Below are 22,534 nucleotides of genomic sequence, written 5' to 3' on the forward strand. Positions count from 1 at the left end.
GCTCCTGTATATATATGACTCTGGTTTACCATGTAACCTGTGCCGGGTTATAATAAACATCGTGTTACTCCGTAAGAGGATGTTAACAACAAGGATCAAACCGGGCAAATAGTCTCCGGATTCACGTGAACTGTGTTCCGTCAATGGATTAGTTGAAAACTTTGTCGGTTTAAAAAACGCAATAAAAAGCAAAAAAAACCCTTCAAAGAAAAGTGTAAATCAAGTGCAATGACAAAACGTTGCAAAAAAAGGTTTATTTGAGATGATCAGATGGTGTTGCCATGGGCGAACACGACCAAGCTCCCGTTAGGTGTAACTATGGTTCTAGTCAGCCAGGTCCCCAAATGAAACCGTGGCATTTACGCCGATCAAGTGGCATGGTCATGGTTCGGGTTCGACCAAGCTCCCAAGTGATTCTATGGCCTTAAGCCGATCAAGAGGCATGACTGGTTCAGACATGACCAAGTCCCCAAGTGATCTGGTGGCTCTCGCCTATCAAGAGGCATGGTATTGGTTCGGACACGACCAAACCCCCAAGTGATATAACATGATGCTTTTAAAAAGCGAACCCAAGGGGTAAACCGGAGGCCGCTTTAGAGCAACTCTGTGTAACCTCACATGATGTAAAAGAACAGATACCCCGCTTTAGCTGAGGTTCCGGTTTATTATATTTAATCATAATATATACATTGTCATAATATGTACATAAGTATAGCCAATGGCTCAGGTATAGTAAGGCCGAAGATGAGCTATGTTCCATGGCCTGTTAGTCTCCTCCTCTGATGTACGTGAGTCTTTATGCTCTCGAATATCGATCAGATAGTACGACCCGTTGTGCAGATTCTTGCTGACCATGAAAGGCCCCTCCCAAGGTGGGGATAACTTATGCATATCAGTCTGATCTTGGATGAGCCTAAGCACCAAATCTCCTTCCTGAAAGGTTCTGGTTCTGACTCGGCGACTGTGATAATGACGAAGATCCTGCTGGTAAATCGCCGATCGGGCAGCTGCGATGTCACGCTCTTCATCCAACCGGTCCAAAGCATTTTGTCGTGCTGTCTCGTTGTCCGCTTCAATATAAGCCGTTACACGAGGTGAATCATGACGGATATCACTAGGGAGAACCACCTCCGCTCCATAAACCATGAAGAACGGTGTGTATCCTGTTGATCTATTGGGCGTTGTATTGATGCTCCATAACACAGATGGTAATTCTTCTACCCAACAACCCGGCGTTCTCTGCAAAGGAACCATGAGCCGGGGCTTGATGCCTCTCAAGATCTCTTGATTAGCTCTTTCTGCTTGACCATTGGACTGTGGATGTGCCACTGATGAAACGTCGAGCCGGATGTGCTCCCGTTCGCAGAACTCCTTCATAGCACCTTTGGACAAATTGGTACCATTATCTGTGATGATACTGTGTGGAAAGCCAAACCGGAAAATCACTTTTTTAATGAACTGAACCGCCGTGGCCACATCACACTTGCTAACAGGTTCTGCCTCCACCCACTTTGTAAACTTGTCAACCGCCACCAGGAGGTGGGTCTTCTTATCTTTGGACCTTTTGAAAGGCCCAACCATATCCAGCCCCCAAGTCGCAAACGGCCAAGTAATTGGAATCATTCTCAATTCTTGATCCGGTACATGAGCATGTCTTGAAAACCTTTGGCAACCATCACATCGTCTGACCAGATCCTCCACATCAGCATGAGCAGTTAACCAATAAAAACCATGGCGAAACGCTTTAGCCACCAGAGACTTTGAACCGGTGTGGTGACCACAATCTCCTTCGTGGATCTCACGCAAAATTTCACAGCCTTCTTCAGGAGACACACAGCGTTGAAAAGCTCCTGATACACTGCAATGATGCAACTCGCCGTTGATGATAGCCATGGACTTGGATCGCCGGATTATCTGCCGGGCCAGAATCTCATCCTCTGGCAACTCGCGCCGGTTCTTGTATGCCAGGTAAGGAACCGTCCAATCCGGAATAACATGAAGAGCCGCCACCAATTGAGCCTCCGGATCAGGAATAGCCAAATCCTCTTCACCAGGGATCTTGACCGACGGGTTGTGCAGCACATCCAGACAAACATTGGGCGGGACCGGTTTGCGCTAAGAGCCCAGCCGGCTTAAAGCGTCCGCCGCTTCATTTTTCCGCCGGTCCACGTGGTCCACCTGATAGCCTTTGAAATAACCTGCAACAGTATCCACCTCCTGACGATACGCTGCCATGAGTGGGTCCTTGGAGTCCCAAGTGCCAGACACTTGCTGTGCCACAAGATCCGAGTCGCCGAAGCACTTAATTTGACTTAGATTCATCTCCCTAGCCATCCGGAGACAATGGAGCAAGGCTTCATACTCAGCTGCATTGTTAGTACAAGGGAACATTAAGCGGAGAACATAAAAAAACTTATCACCTCGTGGGGAAGTTAATATGACTCCAGCCCCCGAGCCTTCCAACTGCCTAGATCCGTCAAAATGGATGGTCCAATACGTGTGATCCGGCTTTTCTTCAGGTGCTTGCATTTCCGCCCAATCATTGATGAAATCAACAAGTGCTTGAGACTTAACCGCTGTCCTAGGCACATACTTCAAACCGTACGGCCCCAGCTCTATGGCCCACTTTGCAATCCGGCCAGTTGCTTCCCGGTTCTGGATGATATCTCCCAAAGGAGCAGAACTGACCACCGTAATTGGGTGCCCTTGGAAATATTGTTTAAGCTTCCGGCTTGCCATAAAAACTCCATACACCAGCTTCTGCCAATGCGGATACCTTTGCTTGGACTCGATTAGCACCTCGCTGATATAATAGACCGGTCGTTGAACCGGATGCTCCTTGCCTGCCTCCTCTCGCTCCACCACAATAGCCATGCTGACCGCCCGAGCATTAGCAACAACATATAGCAGTAACGGCTCCTTGTCAATGGGAGCGACGAGCACAGGTGGATTGGCCAACTGCCGCTTTAAGTCCTCAAATGCTTCATTAGCGGCGGAGCTTCAAACAAACTGATCCGTTTTTTTCAACATCTGATACAAAGGGATTGCCTTCTCACCAAGACGACTGATAAACCGGCTTAACGCGGCAATCCGGCCTGCCAGGTGTCGAACATCGTTGATACACTTCGGCTTAGCCAGGGAGGTGATAGCCGTGATCTTCTTCGGATTAGCCTCAATTCCCCTGTTGGACACCAGAAAACCCAATAGCTTGCCCGCCGGTACACCAAAGACACACTTGTCCGGATTAAGCATCATCTTGTATGTTCTCAGGTTATCAAAGGTTTCCTTCAAATCATCAATCAGAGTCTCCTTCTCCCTGGACTTAACCACGATATCATCCACGTAAGCATGTACATTACGGCCAATCTGCTTGTGAAGACAATTTTGTACACACCGTTGGTAAGTTGCCTGGGCACTCTTGAGCCCGAAGGGCATAGACACATAGCAGAAGGCTCCAAAGGGGGTTATAAATGCTGTCTTCTCTTGGTCCTTAACTGCCATTTTGATCTGATGATAGCCAGAATACGCATCCAAAAAACTTAAACGCTCACAACCCGCCGTAGCATCAATAATTTGATCAATACGGGGGAGGGAAAAAGGACAAGCCTTATTAAGATCTGTGTAATCCACACACATGCGCCAGGTGCCGTTTTTCTTGAGGACCAGCACCGGATTGGCAAGCCACTCAGGGTGAAAAACTTCAACAATAAAGCCAGCTGCTAAGAGCCTGGATACCTCTTCTCCAATCGCCTTGCGTCTTTCTTCGTTAAACCGGCGGAGGAACTGTTTCACCGGTTTATATTTAGGATCCACATTAAGTGTGTGCTCAGCGAGTTGCCTTGGTACACCTGGCATGTCAGAGGGCTTCCATGCAAAAATGTGCCGATTCTCACAGATGAACTCGATGAGCGCGCTTTCCTATTTCGGATCCAAGTTGGTACTGATGCTGAACTGCTTGGACGAATCGCCAGGTACGAAGTCAACAAGCTTAGTTTCTGCTGCCGATTTGAACTTCAGGGCCGGATCATGCTCCGTAGTTGGCTTCTTCAACGGAGTCATGTCCGCCGGATCAACATTGTGTTTATAGTACTTCAACTCCTCGGTGGCACAAACCGACTCTGCATAAGCCGCATCTCCTTCCTTGCATTCCAAAGCGATTTTGCGGCTTCCGTGAACCGTTATTGTCCCCCTGTGACCGGCATCTTGAGCTGCAAATACACATAACAGGGCCGTGCCATAAACTTGGCGTAAGCCGGTCACCCAAACAGGGCGTGATATGGACTCTGGATTTTCACCACTTCAAACGTCAATGTCTCCGACCTGGAATCATGGTCATCCCCAAAGGCCACTTCCAGAGCTATCTTGCCAACAGGATATGCTGATCTGCCAGGTACTACACCGTGGAACACCGTATTAGACGGTTTAAGATTTTTATCTGTCAGTCCCATACGACGGAAGGTCTCATAGTACAAGATATTAATGCTGCTACCTCCATCCATGAGCACCTTGGTGAACTTATAACCTCCCACCCAAGGCGCCACCACCAGAGCCAACTGACCCAGATTATCGACCTGGGATGGGTGATCCTCTATGCTCCATATGATTGGCTGTTCAGACCAACGTAGATAACGGGGTATGGCCAGTTCAACAGAGTTGACCGCCCGCCTCTGAACCTTCCGGTCTCGCTTGTCCAAGCTAGTGGTGAAGACATGGTACTGCCCACTACTCAACTGCTTTGGGTTGCTCTGGTAACCTGACTGTTGCTGCTGTTGGCTGTAACCACCCTGGTTGTTCTGACTATTTTGACCATTATGTCCGCCCGGATTACCATTGAATCCTGAACCGGAACTTCCTCCACCGTAACCCGGCCCGGATCCTGAGCCACCGCCAGATTCGTGATCATACCGGAAATTATTAGAATTCTTGAACTCCTGCATGATAAATCAATCCTTCCAAAGGTGGTTTGCTGGTGCCTCCTTCGTCCCATGTCTTGGACAGGGCTGGCTTAGCAGATAGTTTAGGCAGTTTGGGTTAGGGTTGGGTGCTCCGTTACGATTTTTCGGTCTACCCTTGCGTCGCTGTCCATTGTCCTGTGCGTTGGTATTAGCCACAAAGTCCATGTTACCATCCGCTTTACGCTTGCCTCCACCACCATTGCCTGCCCAGTGATGCTGCTGACCTTTGGAGCTGCTGTTCTTCTTTCCCTTCCCTATCTTGTCATCATCAGATTCGGGATCCTTGGTACTATCAGAATCAGCATACTTCACCAAAGCGGCCATGAGGGTCCCCATGTCAGTGCAATGATGCTTCATCCGTCGCAACTTCAGCTTCAGGGGCCCAAACCGACAGTTGCCTTCTAGGGTTAATACCGCGGTGTCAGCGTTGATGCGGTCTGATGAGTGCAACACTTGTGAAACCCGGCGCACCCAATGAGTTGTTGACTCTCCTTCCTCCTCGATGCATGCAGCCAAGTCCACTATCGACATAGGCTGTTTACAGGTATCCTTGAAATTGCTGATAAACCAGGCGCGTAATTGGGCCCATGAACTGATAGAATTAGCCGGCAAGCTTTTTAACCAAGTATGGGCCGTTCCTTCAAGCATCATGGTGAAGTATTTCGCACACGCCGTGTCATCCACATCAAGCATCTCCATGGCCATTTCATAGCTCTCCACCCATGTCTCTGGAGGTTGATCCGCCGTGTAATTTCGTACCTTGCGCGGGCCTTTGAAATCCTTGGGCAGGCGCATGTTGCGTAAAGCGGGGATAAGGCAAGGCACCCCCAAAGAACTAGAAGTAACACCAGGTTCGATCGAGATGGTTGGACGAACCGGTGTGAGCTGCCGAGCCTGATCCTGTGCGGCTAACTCGGCCTCCCTGCGCGCTCGGGCCCGGTTCACCACTTCCTGAGCATCATCAGCACCACCCGTCGGGTTGTTTCCACGGGGTGCTCCACGTCGTTCATTACTCGACACTGCTGGTTCATCCATATGTCTGCTATAGCTCCGGCTTGGACGGGGGGTCGAGTGGATCCGGTCGCGGCTGTACGAGTACGCTTCCTATTGGGCCAAAGCTGTTCTCAGAAGTTCCTTGACCCGTCGCGTCTCTACTGCCTGCGGCGAGTCACCTTCAATTGGAATGGCCTCCAGCCGTGCAGCAACGGCAACAAGATTGTCCATTGGGTTGGAGTAGTGACCCGGAGGTGTTAAAGCATCCTGAGGTATAACGGTGTTTTGACGAGGCGGGTCCATCTGACGAGGCTGAACCGGTGCACCGGTCCCAGGGGCTTTTGTCCAGTTTCCCTCCAGAGGATTGCCGGCTCTTGGTCCTGGAGTGTTGAAAAGGTTTCTGGCCTCGAAAACCGGAGGTAAGCGGGATCGGTGCTTCCTCCTCATGACTTCATGCGACGCGCTCTGGTCCAACATAAGCCTGTAGGCCTGTACGTCTAAAGCGGCCCGCTCTGCGGCCATCCTGGTGTCCTCAGCCGCCAGATCCGCCTTGGCCTGGGTGATCTGTTCCTTTACCTTTGCGATCTCCGTGTTGTGAACGTCCTGATCCGGCGGATTAACTTCTGCCATAAGCAAAACCAACGCATCAAATAGTTCTGATAGAACCCGAGCCAGCGGGCGCACAGGGCCTCCTGCCCCGGCAGCCGTTGCCGCTGCTGAACCGGAGGTTGTTGCCGCAGCGGTCGAAGAATGAAGCGCTGCTTGTGTGCCAGTCATGAATATTCAAACCCGGTTGGGCAGATCAGAGGGGTCCGGAATACTGTCGCCATCGGAACAGCCCCCAATCCGGCCGTCTTGTAGCTGATAAAGAGATTCGGTTTCTCCGGTCGATGACTCGTCATCGGAACAAACGACGGCATCGCCGCGAGATTCCGATCCATCCTCATAACTTCCTCCATGGATGACTCCCACGAAGGCACGCTTCATGGCCGGTTTAACCCGGGCAGATCGCGCACGCTGAGCCGTCTCGACGAGGTCGGTGCAGATGTCCGGCTCAGGGCCCGGTTCACCGATCTTGCCGATGAAAATGTGAATTCTACCAAAGGGGACCCGGTACCCGTACTCAATTGAGCCGGCCTCGGGGCCCCAGCCTGCGTCATCGATGTAGAGCTTGCCGCGACGACTCTTAGTCATCCGGCCTACAGCGTAGCCCTCGAGTCCTTCAAAGCGGCCCTCCAAGAACCGGAAACCATCGTGCGATTGCCCCACGGTGGGCGCCAACTGTCGTGGTTTTGTCAGGGCAGATGTCCTAGAGAAAGGACTTAGTCATGGAGCCATCGCGACAGGTTAGCTTGAAGGGGTTAAAGCGGACACAGGGACGCACGAGAGTTTATACTAGTTCGGCCCCTTCAATGAAGGTAAAAGCCTACGTCTAGTTGTGATGGAATTGATGGGGTTTCGATGACTAGGGAGCAAGCAAGCTTCGCCTATGTCTCGAGTTGTTGTCTGTTGTCCTTGAACCGCCGCCGGGTCGTCCCCTTATATACACGGGTGACTCCCGTCGGCTTACAGAGTCCCAATACCGGCTCATAGATGTGTCCAGTTTGGTCTCTACTTATTCCTAACTTACAATACAAGTTAACTACTAACGCCGGTTTACAGCTACAGGCCTTGAACCGACCATGGGCCTTGAGCCCTCCTCTGTCTTCTTGGGCTTTAACATACTTAACTACTGACGAAGTTAACCCGGCCCAGATAGGCCGGTTTACGCCCAGTAGTAATATCCCCAACAGTGACCCTTGAAGGCCAAGAGAAATAATAAGAGAAAGAAAGAAAGGGAAACAAGAGAGATGATGTATATGCAGAAAATGGACAAAGGGAGGGGACTAACATAGAGTCCGGTGCTAGGCGTAGAATCTTCGGAGCTTGGCCGCGTTCCATGGGTTCGGCTCGAGTCGACTAGTCGATGCATCCCGTAGTCGGTACGCTCCACCGGTCAGAACTTGGTCAATGATGAAGGGACCTTCCCATTTGGGCTCGAGCTTGTTCTTTTTCTTATCCGGCAGGCGTAGAACTAGTTCGCCAACGTTATAAGTTTTGGCCCGTACTTCTCTGCTTTGGTATCTGTGAGCCTGTTGCTGACAAAATGCGGAACGAGCTTTGGCTACGTCGCGCTCCTCCTCCAAGGTGGCCAGACTATCCTGCCGATCAAGCTCGGCTTCTCTTTCTTCATACATGTGCACTTGAGGTGAGTCATGAATTATGTCACAGGGCAAGACTGCCTCTGTGCCGTACACCATAAATAATGGTGTATATCTGGTACTACGATTCGGCGTGGTCCGCAACCCCCAGAGTACGAAGTCGAGCTCATCTACCCAGTGCGTGTCAGACTCCGTTAAGGAACGCACTAATCTGGGTTTAATGCCGCTCATTATAAGACCGTTTGCTCGTTTGACTTGACCGTTGGTTTGTGGGTGATAGACTGAAGCATAATCGAGCTTGATGCCCATTTTGCTGCACCAGAGTTTTACCTCGTCGGCCTTGAAGTTCGTGCCGTTATCAGTGATGATGCTGTGGGGGACGCCGTAACGGTGTACAACCCCGGATATGAAATCTATCACCGGTCCGGATTCGGGTGTTTTAACTGGTTTGGCCTCTATCCATTTGGTGAATTTATCCACCATGACCAATAGGTATTTTTTCTTGTGGGTTCCCCCTTTAAGGGGTCCAACCATGTCAAGCCCCTAGACCGCAAAGGGCCATGTAATGGGGATTGTTTGGAGGGCGGTGGGTGGCATGTGGCTTTGATTTGCAAAGAGCTGGCAACCGGCGCAACGTTGGACCAAGTCCTGTGCATCTGCCCGGGCCGTTGGCCAATAGAATCCTGTACGGAAGGCCTTGCTTACAAGAGCCCGGGCTGCGGCGTGATGACCGCCGAGTCCGGCGTGAATTTCTGCCAAAAGATTCCGCCCTTCCTCTTTGGAGATGCACCTTTGAAGGACTCCGATAGTGCTTTTCTTGTACAATTCTCCCTCATGGACCCTGTAGGCCTTGGATCGTCGCACTATGTAGCGTGGCTCATTTTGGTCCTCCGGAAGTTCCTGTCTAGTTAGGTAGGCCAAGAATGGTTCTGTCCACGGGGCAATAATGGCCATTATTTCGTGGGCTGAAGGTGTTATTTCGGTGGCGGAGCCTCCGATTGTGTCAGAGAGTTCGGTATCGGGTATTTTTGCCGGGTCCAGACTGTTGTTACCGGTGTCCCCTTCCCATGCTATGGATGGCTTGAAGAGCCTTTCCAGAAATATGTTGGGGGGGACCACGTCGCGTTGTGCGCTGATGCGGGCGAGGATATCCGCCGCCTGATTGTTTTCCCGAGCCACATGGTGAAGTTCGTGTCCCTCGAACCGAGCTGACATTTTTAGGACGGCATTTCGATAGGCCGCCATTTTCGGATCCTTGGCGTCGAAATCTCCGTTTATTTGGGATATTGCGAGGTTTGAATCCCCGCGCACCTCCAGGCGTTGAATGCCCATGGAGACTGCCATCCGAAGACCATACAACAGAGCTTCGTATTCGGCTGCATCGTTGGAATCTGTATACAATATTTGCAGTATGTACCGAACGGTATCGCCTGATTCCGATAAACGAGCGAAAAGTTATACTAAAACGAAAATCGGATCAGAAATCGCGATTAGAAATAATCACGAAAAATCCGAGAAAAAGAAAAACGACAAACAGATTAACGAACGAACGTTCGTTATCTGGATGTAACTGACGAACACGTTCGTTAAAACGAACGAACGAGCGAACGCTCGCTAAATAACTAAACCGAAAAAACTGTTCTAATAAAAAACGGATCTAAAAAAACCAGGCGGCGCGGCGCGGGCGGCGGCCAGGCGGCGCGGCGCGGGGCGGCAGCGGCGTGGGCGCTAGGGTTTCGGCAGGCGGGTTGGGTCGGCTTAAAAGGGCCCCCCGGGCGGAGTCCCGCTCAGGTACGGCCCGGAGTCGGTTTAGATTTTTTTAAATAATTCCGCACAAAAAACTAACGAAATAAATACTAAACGGACTCCAAAAATCCCGAAATAAATTTTCCCCGACTTCTAAAATCAAGCCGCACAGGATGAACATTTATTTGGGGCCTAAATGCAATTTTGAAAAACACACATTTTTCCTAAATTCAAATAAAATAGCAAATAAAACCAAATAAAAATCTTATTTGATTTTATTATTAAACCCTCAATATTTCTTTATTTTGGGAAAGTCATTTTATTCCCTCTCTCATATTTTTTTATATTAGAAATAATTGAAGATAAAATAAATAAAATCAAATGATCCTATTCTCACAATTTGAGACAACTTAAACATGAAAATAATGAAATCCCCAACTCTCTTCGAGGGTCCTTGAGTTGCGAAAATTTCTAGGATCAACCAAAATGCAAAAATTATGATATGCAATGATGATCTAGTGTATAACATTCCAAATTGAAAATTTGGGATGTTACAAAACTACCCCCCTTAAGATGAATCTCGCCCTCGAGATTCGGGTTGGCTAGAAAATAGGTGAGGGTGGTCTTTCAGCAATTCTTCCTCTCGTTCCTAGGTGGCTTCATCCTCCGTGTGGTGGCTCCACTGAACCTTGCAAAACTTGATAACCTTGCTATGGGTGACTCGACTAGCATATTCTAGAATCTTAACTGGTTTCTCCTCATAGGTCAAATCACTGTCCAACTGAATTTCTTCCAGTGGTACCGTATCTCTCAGCGGTATGTCAGCCATCTCTGTGTGGCACTTCTTCAACTGGGATACATGAAACACGTCGTGAACTCCTGACAGTCCTTCGGGTAATTCCAACTTGTAGGCTACTTCTCCCATACACTCCAAAACTTTGTATGGGCCTACAAAACGTGACGCTAGTTTTCCCTTAACTCCAAAGCGCCTAACTCCTCGAAGTGGAGATACTCGAAGATAAACTCGGTCTCCGACTTCGTAAACTATCTCCCTGTGTTTAGAATCTGCATAACTCTTCTGCCTGGACTGAGCTACCTTGAGGCTATCATGAATCAATTTCACTTTCTGTTCAGACTCCTTTATCAGATCCAGTCCAAACAACTGGCGCTCTCCAACTTCATCCCAAGACAATGGGGTCCTGCACCTCCTTCCGTACAAGGCTTCGAATGGGGCCATCTTCAAACTAGATTGATAGCTATTGTTGTAAGAGAACTCTGCATATGGCAAATTCTCATCCCAACTAGATCCATAATCTAGCGCACAAGCTCTGAGCATATCCTCCAAAATCTGATTGACTCTCTCGGTCTGTCCATCTGTCTGCGGGTGAAAAGCTGTGCTAAACTAAAGTCTGGTTCCCAAAGTCTCATGCAACTGATTCCAGAACTTTGAAGTAAACTGGGTTCCTCTATCTGATACAATGCTCCTTGGAACTCCATGCAGACATACGATCCTGGTCATGTATATCTTTGCCAACTTTGCACTAGTATAGGTAGTCTTTACTGGAATGAAATGAGCTACCTTTGTCAAGCGATCGACTACAACCCATATTGAGTCATAGCCTGAACGGGTTCTGGGCAATCCTGTAATAAAATCCATGCCTAGATTATCCCACTTCCATTCGGGTATCGGCAATGGTTGTAGCAATCCTGCTGGTTTCTGATGCGCTGCCTTCACTCTCTGACATACATCACAAACTGCTACATACTCCGTAATATCCTTCTTCATTCCGGTCCACCAGAAAATATCCTTCAAATCCAAATACATCCTGGTATTTCCTGGGTGAATCGAGTATGGTGAGTCATGGGCCTCTTGCAGAATTAGCTTCCTGATCTCCGAATCATTTGGCACATAAACACGGTCTTCAAATCATATGGTATCGTGCTCATCCTCACGAAATTCCTTAGATTTTCCTTTGCTATTTTTCTCCTTAATAGAAGCAATCTCCTTGTCAGTCTTTTGGGCTTCTCTGATTTTATCCATCAATGTAGACTGAATCTCCAATGCTGCTACATAGTCTCTTGGAACTATTTCCAAACATAGCTCTCGAAGATTTTCGGCTAACTCACTTGGTAAATCTGTCATCATTAGGGTGTTGACATGGATCTTACGGCTCAATGCGTCAGCTACTACGTTAGCCTTTCCGGGGTGATAATGCAATTTCATATCATAATCTTTGATGAGCTCCAACCATCTCCTTTGTCTGAGGTTCAACTCCTTCTGTGTGAAAATATACTTCAAACTCTTGTGATTCGTGTACACCTCGCAATGATTTCCAATCAGAAAATGTCTCGAAGTCTTCAACGCATGCACTACGGCTGCTAACTCCAAATCATGTGTAGCATAATTCAACTCCATGAGGCTTAAGCTGTCGTGAGGCATATGAAACAACTCTCCCTTCCTGCATCAGCACTGCTCCAAGTCCTCGATGTGAAGCGTCGCAATACACCTCATAATCCTTGGTCTGATCCGTAAAATCAACACTGGTGAGGTAACCAAACGTTTCTTCAACTCCTGAAAACTAGCCTCACATTCCTCCGTCCATATGAACTTGGTATCCTTCTTCAACAAACTCCGCATAGGCTTCGCAATCTTTGAGAAATTCTCAATAAACCTCCGGTAGTATCCTGCGAGTCCAAGAAAACTCCGGATCTCTCCCACAGTGGTTGGTGCTTCCCACTTGGTCACGGTATCAACTTTAGTGGGATCTACTGCTATACCTTCTCCGGATATAACGTGTCTGAGAAATCCAACTTCCTTCAACCAAAACTCACATTTGCTAAACTTGGCATATAATTGATGTTCTCTGAGCTTTCCAAGAACCAAATGCAAATGTTCCTTATGCTCCTCTTCATTCTTCGAGTAAACCAGGATATTGTCAATGAACACTACGACGAACTTATCCAAGAACTCCATAAACACTGTGTTCATCATGTTCATAAAATATGCAGGTGCGTTAGTCAGACCAAATGACATAACGGTATACTCGTACAACACATACCTGGTGGTAAAAGCCGTCTTGGGTATATCCTGTTCCCGAATCTTGAATTGGTGGTATCCTGATCGCAGATCGATCTTGGAAAATACCTTATCTCCTTGCAATCGATCAAATAGATCATTGATCATCGGTAGGGGTACTTGTTCTTGATGGTTACTTCATTCAATCCTCGATAATCGACAACCATCCTTAGCGATCCATCCTTCTTTTCTACTATAAGTACTAGTGATCCCCAAGGTGAAGAACTTGGGCGAATATAACCTTTATCCAATAACTCCTTAATTTGCTTCTTAATTTCCACCAAATCCTTTGCAGGCATCCTATATGGTCTCTTTGATATTGGCCCTGTGCCTGGCAAAAGCTCAATCAAAAACTCAATATCTCTATCCGGTGGCATGCGTGGCAACTCTTCTGGAAATACTTCGGGGAAATCCTTCACTACTGGTACTTCCTCCTGCACAACTCCGGTTAAACAATTTACTTGAGTCCTCTTTGGCACATGTCGGGATACATACTTGATCCTTCTCCCTTCTGGGGTGGTAAGCAAAATTGACTTACTGGCACATTCAATATTCCCTTCATACTTTGACAACGAATCCATGCCTAATATCACATCCAATCCTTGGGATTCCAACACTATTAGGTCTGAGGGAAAAACATAGTTACCAATTCTTAATGGTAACCGATCACACCATAGACTAGCCATATATTCTGCTCCAGGCGAGGTTACTAACATGGGTGACCTAAGGGCTTGGGTTGGCAGTTTATACTTATCCACAAATCCCCTTGATATGTATGAATGCGATGCACTAGTATCGAAAAGAACGAGTGCAGTAAATGACTTAACCAAAAACTTACCGATTACTGCATCCAGCTGCTCTTCAACCTCCTCCACCTTAACGTGGTTCACCTGTCCCCTGTTGAAAGGGTTCGGCTTCTTCCCAGAGCTTCCATTGCCATTTCCATTCTGGGATTCAGGACATTCATTGGCATAATGTACGGTCTTCTGGCACTTAAAGCAAGTGACTTGGCTCAGGTCTTTCTTGGTTGGGGTTGATGGGTTGGTACGGTTCTGGCCGTTGCTTCCTCCATTCCCATTACCATTCCTGGGGCCATTGTGATTGTGTGAGCTACCTCCTCCATGGGTATGATGAAAATGTCCTCCCGGCCTAGGGGTAAATCGTGGCTTCTGCTAAGCTCCTGAATTGTACTTTCCTTGTGCATGCTTCCTCTTGCGATTCTCAATTTGCTGCTGCTTCCCTTCAATCATGAGAGCATGATCTACCAACTCCTGGTAGTTGTTGAAGGTTGCTACCATCAACTGCATGCTCAACTCATCATTCAGTCCTTCCAGAAACTTCTCCTGCTTAGCTGCATCCGTAGCAACGTCATCCGGGGCATAACATGCTAATTTACTAAAGTCTTCCACATACTGGCCAACTGTCAGTCCTCCTTGGCACAAGTTGTGAAACTCTCGCTTCTTCATGGCCATAGCTCCTGCTGAAACATGGGCAGTACGAAAAGCCTGCTGAAACTGGTCCCATGTGATAGTATCGACAGGGAAAGTGGCTGTGAAATTCTCCCACCATGATGCCGCGGGTCCTTCAAGCTGATGTGCGGCAAACTTCACCTTTCCACATCCATGCATCCTGCTGTGGTCAACTCTCTAGCTGTCTTGTGGAGCCAATCATCTGCTACTATCGGCTCGGTGCTACTGGAAAACACCGGCGGATTCAGCCTAAGAAAACGGGCTAAGTGATCAACAGGTGGTGGTGGTGGTGGGTTGTTGTTGTTGTTGTTCCCCTGGTTCTGATTCTGGACTAGCAACTGCATCAATGTGTTCTGCTGCTGGATCAACTGAGTGAGCTCCGGTGGAAAGGTAAATCCGAGGTCATGTCTCGGAGGCATCTGAGGGTTTAGAAAAGATGAGATTTAAGAATAGAGAGGGTCTAAAGAGAAAACACTACCCATATGCACATGAGGCAAAAGCAAACAATTCACTTCATTCATTCAATCAAACAAGGGCATACAATCGATCTAACTATCGCGAAAGTGCTCGAACTATAATATTTACATGGTGGACTACTACTACTGATGAGGTGGTCTACTAGAAATATTCTTCGGTTGCAGACTCCATGATATCTGCTCCGGCTTCATCAACATAGTCATCATCGCTATCGTCGGGATCCGAGTCGGTGTCGTCGATGATGATGTAGTCTTCCGGGAGAATCTCCTTGGGTTCTTCGTCTTCTTCTACCGGTGTAGGGCCTCCCATAAATATTCCGATCTTCATTGTTAGGTCGGCATTCTTATCCACTAATACTTCAATTTCTTCTTCATAATCTTCACGAGTAGCCTTGAGTTCTTCCTCCAGTTCCTTGATTCTTGTCTTTGCCTTCTTCAGGTCTATCATGTCGGCGCACATCTGATTCTCCTGACGTCTAATGTGCTGGTTTAACTCCTGGATGAAAGCTGCAATTGATCTATCATTTCTGGTGTTGATCATCTCCCAGTGCTCATCTCGGCGCCCACAAATCTGGTAGATAGTATCCTTGAAATCATTGCGGTAGACTTCTCCAATGCATCCCATGGCGATGTGAGCTGCCATGCTCTTTCCTAGATTCCAAGTTGGTGCATCAAAAGAAAACTCTACGGGCTCAGTGACTGGCATGACCATCCTTCCTAGAACTTGAACTTGAATCATCCAGTGCGCTTCTTCAGGTAAAGCCATTTTTTTCCCTACTTCAACGGAATAAATCTATTTAACTATCATGGTGGTTGTTAAACATTGAGAATGGTTGACAGCATTATCAATCCCAATTAAACATCATCATTAAACAAATCCAACAAAATTAATTTTAGAGTAACATGTTGAGATTCACATGATAATCCAGGTACTAGATACTCAAGATGTCCATAGCCGGGGACTCGGCTAACCATGATTAGTTTATACACTCTGCAGAGGTTTGCGCACTTTTCCCCAAAAGACTCGATCACCTCCGTTTGGTTTCTAGCACTACACGGTGTTTGAGAAACGGATGACCGAGACATAGTCTTTCAGAAGCGCTAGCACCTTACGATGGGTAGACCGTACCACCTACATCCCCTACATCTGCTAGTCTACCACTTTAAGAGTTCGCACAACTTAGTCAACTATGCTAGAGCCCATAATAGCTTGTGGCTACACACGGAAGTTTCTGAATAATCTCATGATCCCTTTGAGCCTGAGTGGCGGTCCATAAAAAAACAGGCAATCCTGGAATACCCAGGTACCTCAATCCACCCAGATGTGTGTTTAAGTTGCCACCTTAAATAAACCATTAATTAACAATCTCACATCTGTCATGGATACACTCACCCAATCCACGTCTACTAGCATAGCATGGCATAATAAGCAACGTAGAAGTAACTCCCAAAGGTTGGATAATTAAACAGGTAATAGGTACTACCTCAACTACTTCCCAAACCCACAATTTAATTAGATCCTAATCATGCAATGTGTAAGGATTGATCTAATGCAATAAAACTGGGTAGTAGGAGGTATGATCAAAGTGTTACTTGCCTTGCTCATGATCTGGGAAACCTAGCGATTCAAAGTAACAAGCGGCGCACTCCGAGTACTCTATCGCAAACAAACAAGCATACAATAAGTACTCATCTAATGCACAGGTAAAACTCGAATAAGAGATCTAACCAGAAGGTTCGACTTAAGAACTTCGGTTGGCAAAAAGAATCAAAACAAACGAAGCAACGAAAGACAAACAACAAAAGAAACAGGCTTCGTTTACTATTCTGGATGTAAGGCAATTTTTTTGACAGAAGAAAAAACTTGTTTAACTTGGTTAAACGGAAAGAGGATTTCGAGACGTAACTCCAGGCGCTTGAATCGCCTGATTCCGATAAACGAGCGAAAAGTTATACTAAAACGAAAATCGGATCAGAAATCGCGATCAGAAATAATCACGGAAAATCCGAGAAATAGAAAAACGACGAACAGATTAACGAACAAACGTTCGTTATCTGGATCTAACCGACGAACACTTTCGTTAAAACGAACGAACGAGCGAACGCTTGCTAAATAACTAAACGAAAAAAAACCGTTCTAATAAAAAAACGAATCTAAAAAAACCGGGCGGTTTTTTGAGGAAAACCGCCGGCGACGGCGGTTACCTCAGGCAGCAGGGCAGCGGGGCGGTGGCGAGGCGGCGCGGGCGCTAGGTTTTCGGCGGGCGGGCTGGGTCGTCTTGAAAAGGCCCCCCGGGCGAAGTCCTGCTTGGGTACGGCCCGGAGTCGGTTCGGATTTTTTTAAATAATTCCGCGCAGAAAAACTAACGAAAGAAATACTAAACGGACTCCAAAAATCCCGAAATAAATTTTCCCCGACTTCTAAAATCAAGCCGCATAGGATGAACATTTATTTGGGGCCTAAATGCAATTTTGAAAAATGCACATTTTTCCTAAATTCAAATAAAATAGCAAATAAAACCAAATAAAAATCTTATTTAATTTTATTATTAAATCCTCAATATTTCTTTATTTTGGGAAAGTCATTTTATTCCCTCTCTCATATTTTTTTATATTAGAAATAATTGAAGATAAAATAAATAAAATCAAATGATCCTATTCTCACAATTTGAGACAACTCAAACATGAAAATAATGAAATCCCCAACTCTCCCCGAGGGTCCTTGAGTTGCGAAAATTTCTAGGATCAACCAAAATGCAAAAATTATGATATGCAATGATGATCTAGTGTATAACATTCCAAATTGAAAATTTGGGATGTTACATGGTGCCATGACATGGCACCAACATGCTGTGGTAAATTTCCAGTCCGATTTGCGAAGGCGCACACATTAACAATCAACAAAGTCATCTTGGAAGAAGTGATGTCACATTACAATCAGAAACACAAGTATTATTGAAACCGTGGGCGTTCTACTTACTAGTACCATTTACGTGCCGCCACGCGTCCCCTTTTTTATTAGCTAGGAGGCGACGTGCATGGTAGATATTTGAGTACGAGAGGCGTGCGATCAGACCCCTGCGCGTGCTTATCGGGAGGAGAGCCCTTTGACCTCCATCTGCCGTCCACCTGTCTCCCAAGGTCTCCATTAATGGCGCCCAAGCCTCTATTTAATGGCGTGGCTATGTCTCACTCGACTGAGATTTAAGAGAGAAAAAAGAAAATCTGAAAGCACGGATCTTGATGTAAGATCCGACGGACCTATATAGCATCTATTGCGACTTATAGCAAGACTGATGAATATATAAGGACGATTAAATTTTTTTGATCAAAGAAGCCCCTTCCGATTTTCATTACTGAAAACCACCACAATTCACAAGAAGTTCAGCACAACTCTAGCCTAACACGAAGGACTAAAAGCTACCAGATTGAAATCGCAACATCCCAAGAGGCCAACAAAGGCCAAACATCCGTGCTAGAACCCAACATTTCACAACCGGCGACACAATCCACATCCTAAACCGATTATTACATCAAAAGAAACCAGGAAACTAGTCTCCGCGGCGAGTGGCGATGAGCTCTTTTGTGTCCTCAAGGCGCTGCTTGAGAACATCCATGGATTCCTCCACCATCCTTTGGCGCTCGTTGCGGAGCATGTCATTCTCGTCCATAAGTTTCTTCAACAAGGCACTAGTCTCCTCCTACAGGTCTGCACTTCGGACGATCTTCTCCCTCAGCAGATCGCGCTCGGCCCGGAGCCTCTCATTGCCGTCCCTTAGTTGCCGGATGATGCCGGTAGCCTGTTCAAACGAGGCTATCATGTCGTCCTGCAACCTCGCCGAGCGGGAGATATGATCCGTCTGGCTATGGATGATCGCATGCATCCGCTTGTAACAGTCGTCGCGTGCCCGCGAGAAATTTTCCCAGGCCGCCGCGGCGCGGTGGGACATCTCTACTGCATTCGTGGCGCGGCGGGACATCTCTGCTGCTTCCATGGCATGGCCGGACCAGTCTGCTGCATCGACAGCGCGGCGGGACCTCCGTGCTGCTTCAGCGGCACGGCGGGACCTCTGTGGTTCTACTTCCGCGCGGCGGGACATGTCGGCTGCTCTCGCAGCGAGGCGGGACATCTCTCGTGCTTCTACTTCCATGCTCGCCTCTCCCTGGTGGCAATCTCTCGACCCAGAACTCACGCTGGCCATGGCAGACGCAAGGGAAGGATGCTGAATGACTTGTTTGTTTTTGTGGATGAGGAGTTGATGAGGAATGTGCAGTCATCTTGGCATACTAGTATTTATAACCGAGTACTAATATGCTCCTAAGTGGGAAACCGTTTAGGTTGTGATCGGTGTGAACAGGTTTGCAATTCAATATAGCGTGGAGTAATTTGGAATGTGACAAGACGCAAGCTCAAAATTTATTAACGGTTCTAGTTTCAAAGTGCGGCACTATTCCCGGATGGAGTACTTCTTTTTCTACTCCCTCCTTTCCGGCTTTATAGGGATTGTCTCAAAATTTTAGTTTTTCCATTTTATAAGGCTCAATTTGGTTGTCCCCAACACATTTTCATATTCGAAGGTGCATTAAATCATCGCATGCAAGTATTAAGAGAAAATTGACCAATGCATGTACTTTATGCATGCATGCATTGCAATTAATGCATTAAACCTATCTCTCGGGACTTCTCGCACGCACCATCATGCCACCCACAAAAACTTGTACTCTGAGTTTAGTAGTACGTTATACAGGAAGAGAAGAGGTGCACGCACGCACTCGTCCTCTCACACACGCGTCTATTTTTTCTCGAAAAGGAGGATGATGACCCCCGGCCTCTGCATCTGGGAGTCACACACGCAAATTATTGAAATATATCGAGTGTAGTGCTTTGATGTGTCGCGTCAACTCGTACATCAACGAGAAGTTTGATTATCCTCTCCCTCGCGGACTTAACTGCACATGCCTTTGGCTGTATGACAGGTTGGCCACACACTTGTAGGGCCCACCTGTCATACACGCAAAGGCAGGAGCGTCCCTCCCTCGCCCATGAGCGTGGTGGCTGGCAAGACTAGGAGAAGATTTTGCTACAGGCTCTCCCTCCCGCACGCGGTGGACATGCAGCAGTTCAATCGGTGTCAGATGACCAGAAGCGTACTGTAGTACTCCTCCAGTGCAGTAGTATTCCATCATTGTTCGACTTCCCGAAGAGGCGAAGAGCCAAGCGCAGCCCGGATGCTCGTGTGGCAGTTTCATGTGTATCATAGTCTAGGATAGCATGTACCGTGCCTGTAAGCTTAAAATCGTTGGGATCGGCCCCATGCTATGTGGCCGTCTCGAAGTTTAAAAAAAATTAAAATAGTCTTCTGGCCCTACCTGAAAACTATCACGCGTACTGCCCGGGAAAAGCCCCACCCTCAACTTTTAACTACACGAAAACAGTTTGAGCTTGTTCGTTCTATATAAATACAATACTTACTGTATGTTTATTGACCCGTGGGGTTGTTCAATGAATGGAGGGGCGGGGAGCACAAGTGAACAATACTGTAGTACTACTAGTAGTAAGTAGGAGTCGTACAATAGTCACCTTAAATAGAGAGTTTATTTTCTTTAATGCCACGTACACAAATTGAAACGCTTGTTGTGGAGAGAAAAAAGATAATCACTCCACTATATATGGACGCAGGGGCCTGAGCGCTTGCTTTACTAGGGTTTCTCTCTTCATTCTCTCATCCTCTCCAGATATAAACAAGACAGCGGTAGCGACATTTTCTCTCTGCTCACTGCTGGTCACAGATCCGGTCGGATCCCTTCGGCTGGTGTGTGTAGAGGACTAAAAGGTGCATTGTTCACGCGGTCATCGCCGCCGAGGGAGGAAACCCACAGCTGCCGGAGGGGCCCGATCCTCTGCCAGTGCCGTTCTCTCCGACACATGGCCGGCTCGGGAGGTCCTCCGACCCTTCTTCCTCCCTGCCGTATTGTCCGTAGATCCGACCTGCCGCCGCCAACATCCCGGCGACCCTCAGGTATAAGTTCTTCGAAAGCGGCCTTGCTCTACTGCCCCAGCTCCCCACGTGTCTGCATGTGCATCTTTTTCTACTCCCATCAGCTCTTCCAAAGCCATCGAAATTTTTAGTATTATTAGAGGTAAAGCTACTTCATGCATTCAAATCTAGGGCTTTGTTCAAACAACGAAGAAAGGGGGAAAGTTGTAGCATGAATCTAGGACTTGATTCAAAGAGGAAATAATATGGTGAAAGTAGTAGAGACCGGATACCCAACCGGTCTCTTGGTTGAAAAGGGAAATAATGGGAAAGCGCAGTACAAACTGGATAAGGAACAAATCTATTATTGGTTGAAAAAAGGATAGAAAGTGGCAGCTGGTGGACAAGTCAACAGAGTTTGTCCAGGATTAGATTTGCTGCCATCACATAGTAAAAGGTCTCCATGATTAGATTTGCTGCCCTCACACAGTAAAAGGTCTCAGGATTAGATTTGCTGCCCTCACATAGTAAAAGGTCTCCAGGATTAGATTTGCTGCCCTCACATAGTACAATGGCACTCCTGTTGTTTTCCCTAGTATGATAAGTAAGTTGCTCCTTTACGCTGCTGAGTGTCCTGGTGTCCCCACGGTCCCATGCCCTTAAACCAACTCTTTAGCTGCTATTGATTTATTGTGTCTGGTAAACAAGCAATGCCACTGTCGGTGTCAAAACTGGCGGATCTCGGGTAGGGGGTCCTGAACTGTGAGTCTAAGGTGGATGGTAACAGGAGGCAGGGGACACAATGTTTTACCCAGGTTTGGGCCCTCTTGATGGAGGTAAAACCCTATGTCCTACTTGATTAATATTGATGATATGGGTAGTACAAGAGTAGATCTACCACGAGATCAAAGAGGCTAAACCCTAGAAGCTAGCCTATGGTATGCTTGTATGTTGTCTTACGGACTAAAACCCTCCGGTTTATATAGACACCGAAGGGGGCTAGGGTTACACAAGGTAGGTTACAAAGGAGGAGATATACATATCCGTATTGCCTAGCTTGCCTTTCACGCCAAGTAGAGTCCCATCCGGACACGAGACGAAGTCTTCAATCTTGTATCTTCATAGTCCAACAGTCTGGCCAAAGGATATAATCCGGCTGTCCGGATACCCCCTAATCCAGGACTACCTCAGTAGCCCCCGAACCAGGCTTCAATGACGATGAGTCCGGCGCGCAGTGTTGTCTTCGGCATTGCAAGGCGGGTTCTTCTCCAACTTTCAAGTGTTCGTAAGCAGTGTCCGGCTCCATAAATGTTGAACATCTTGGCTTCTGCGCCCAATAAGGGCTATCTCCCATGTGTCGAATGAATACGAGGCGCCAGGGCATTTTTACATTCGCCCCCCTAGCCAGATAAATAAAGGGATGGGGATTCTTAGATCCGATCCATATCATCCTCCCCCAGCGAGAATTCATTAGAGCATGCTTCGAAAAGATCCATTCCAGCATGGCCGACCTCCGCAGCTCCTCCTCCCGCCCCCGTAGCCCTTAGCCCGGTGATTGGGAGAGGTGTTCAGTCCCGCACAGCCGATTAGTCGAGCTGCAGACTAAGGGATTTCTCCCTCCGGCGTATATGGTGCCCGTT

Source organism: Triticum urartu, chromosome 4A, assembly GCF_056163025.1.
Source record: "Triticum urartu cultivar PI428250 chromosome 4A, HENAU_Tu73, whole genome shotgun sequence".
In the NCBI taxonomy this organism is placed as follows: Eukaryota; Viridiplantae; Streptophyta; class Magnoliopsida; order Poales; family Poaceae; genus Triticum; species Triticum urartu.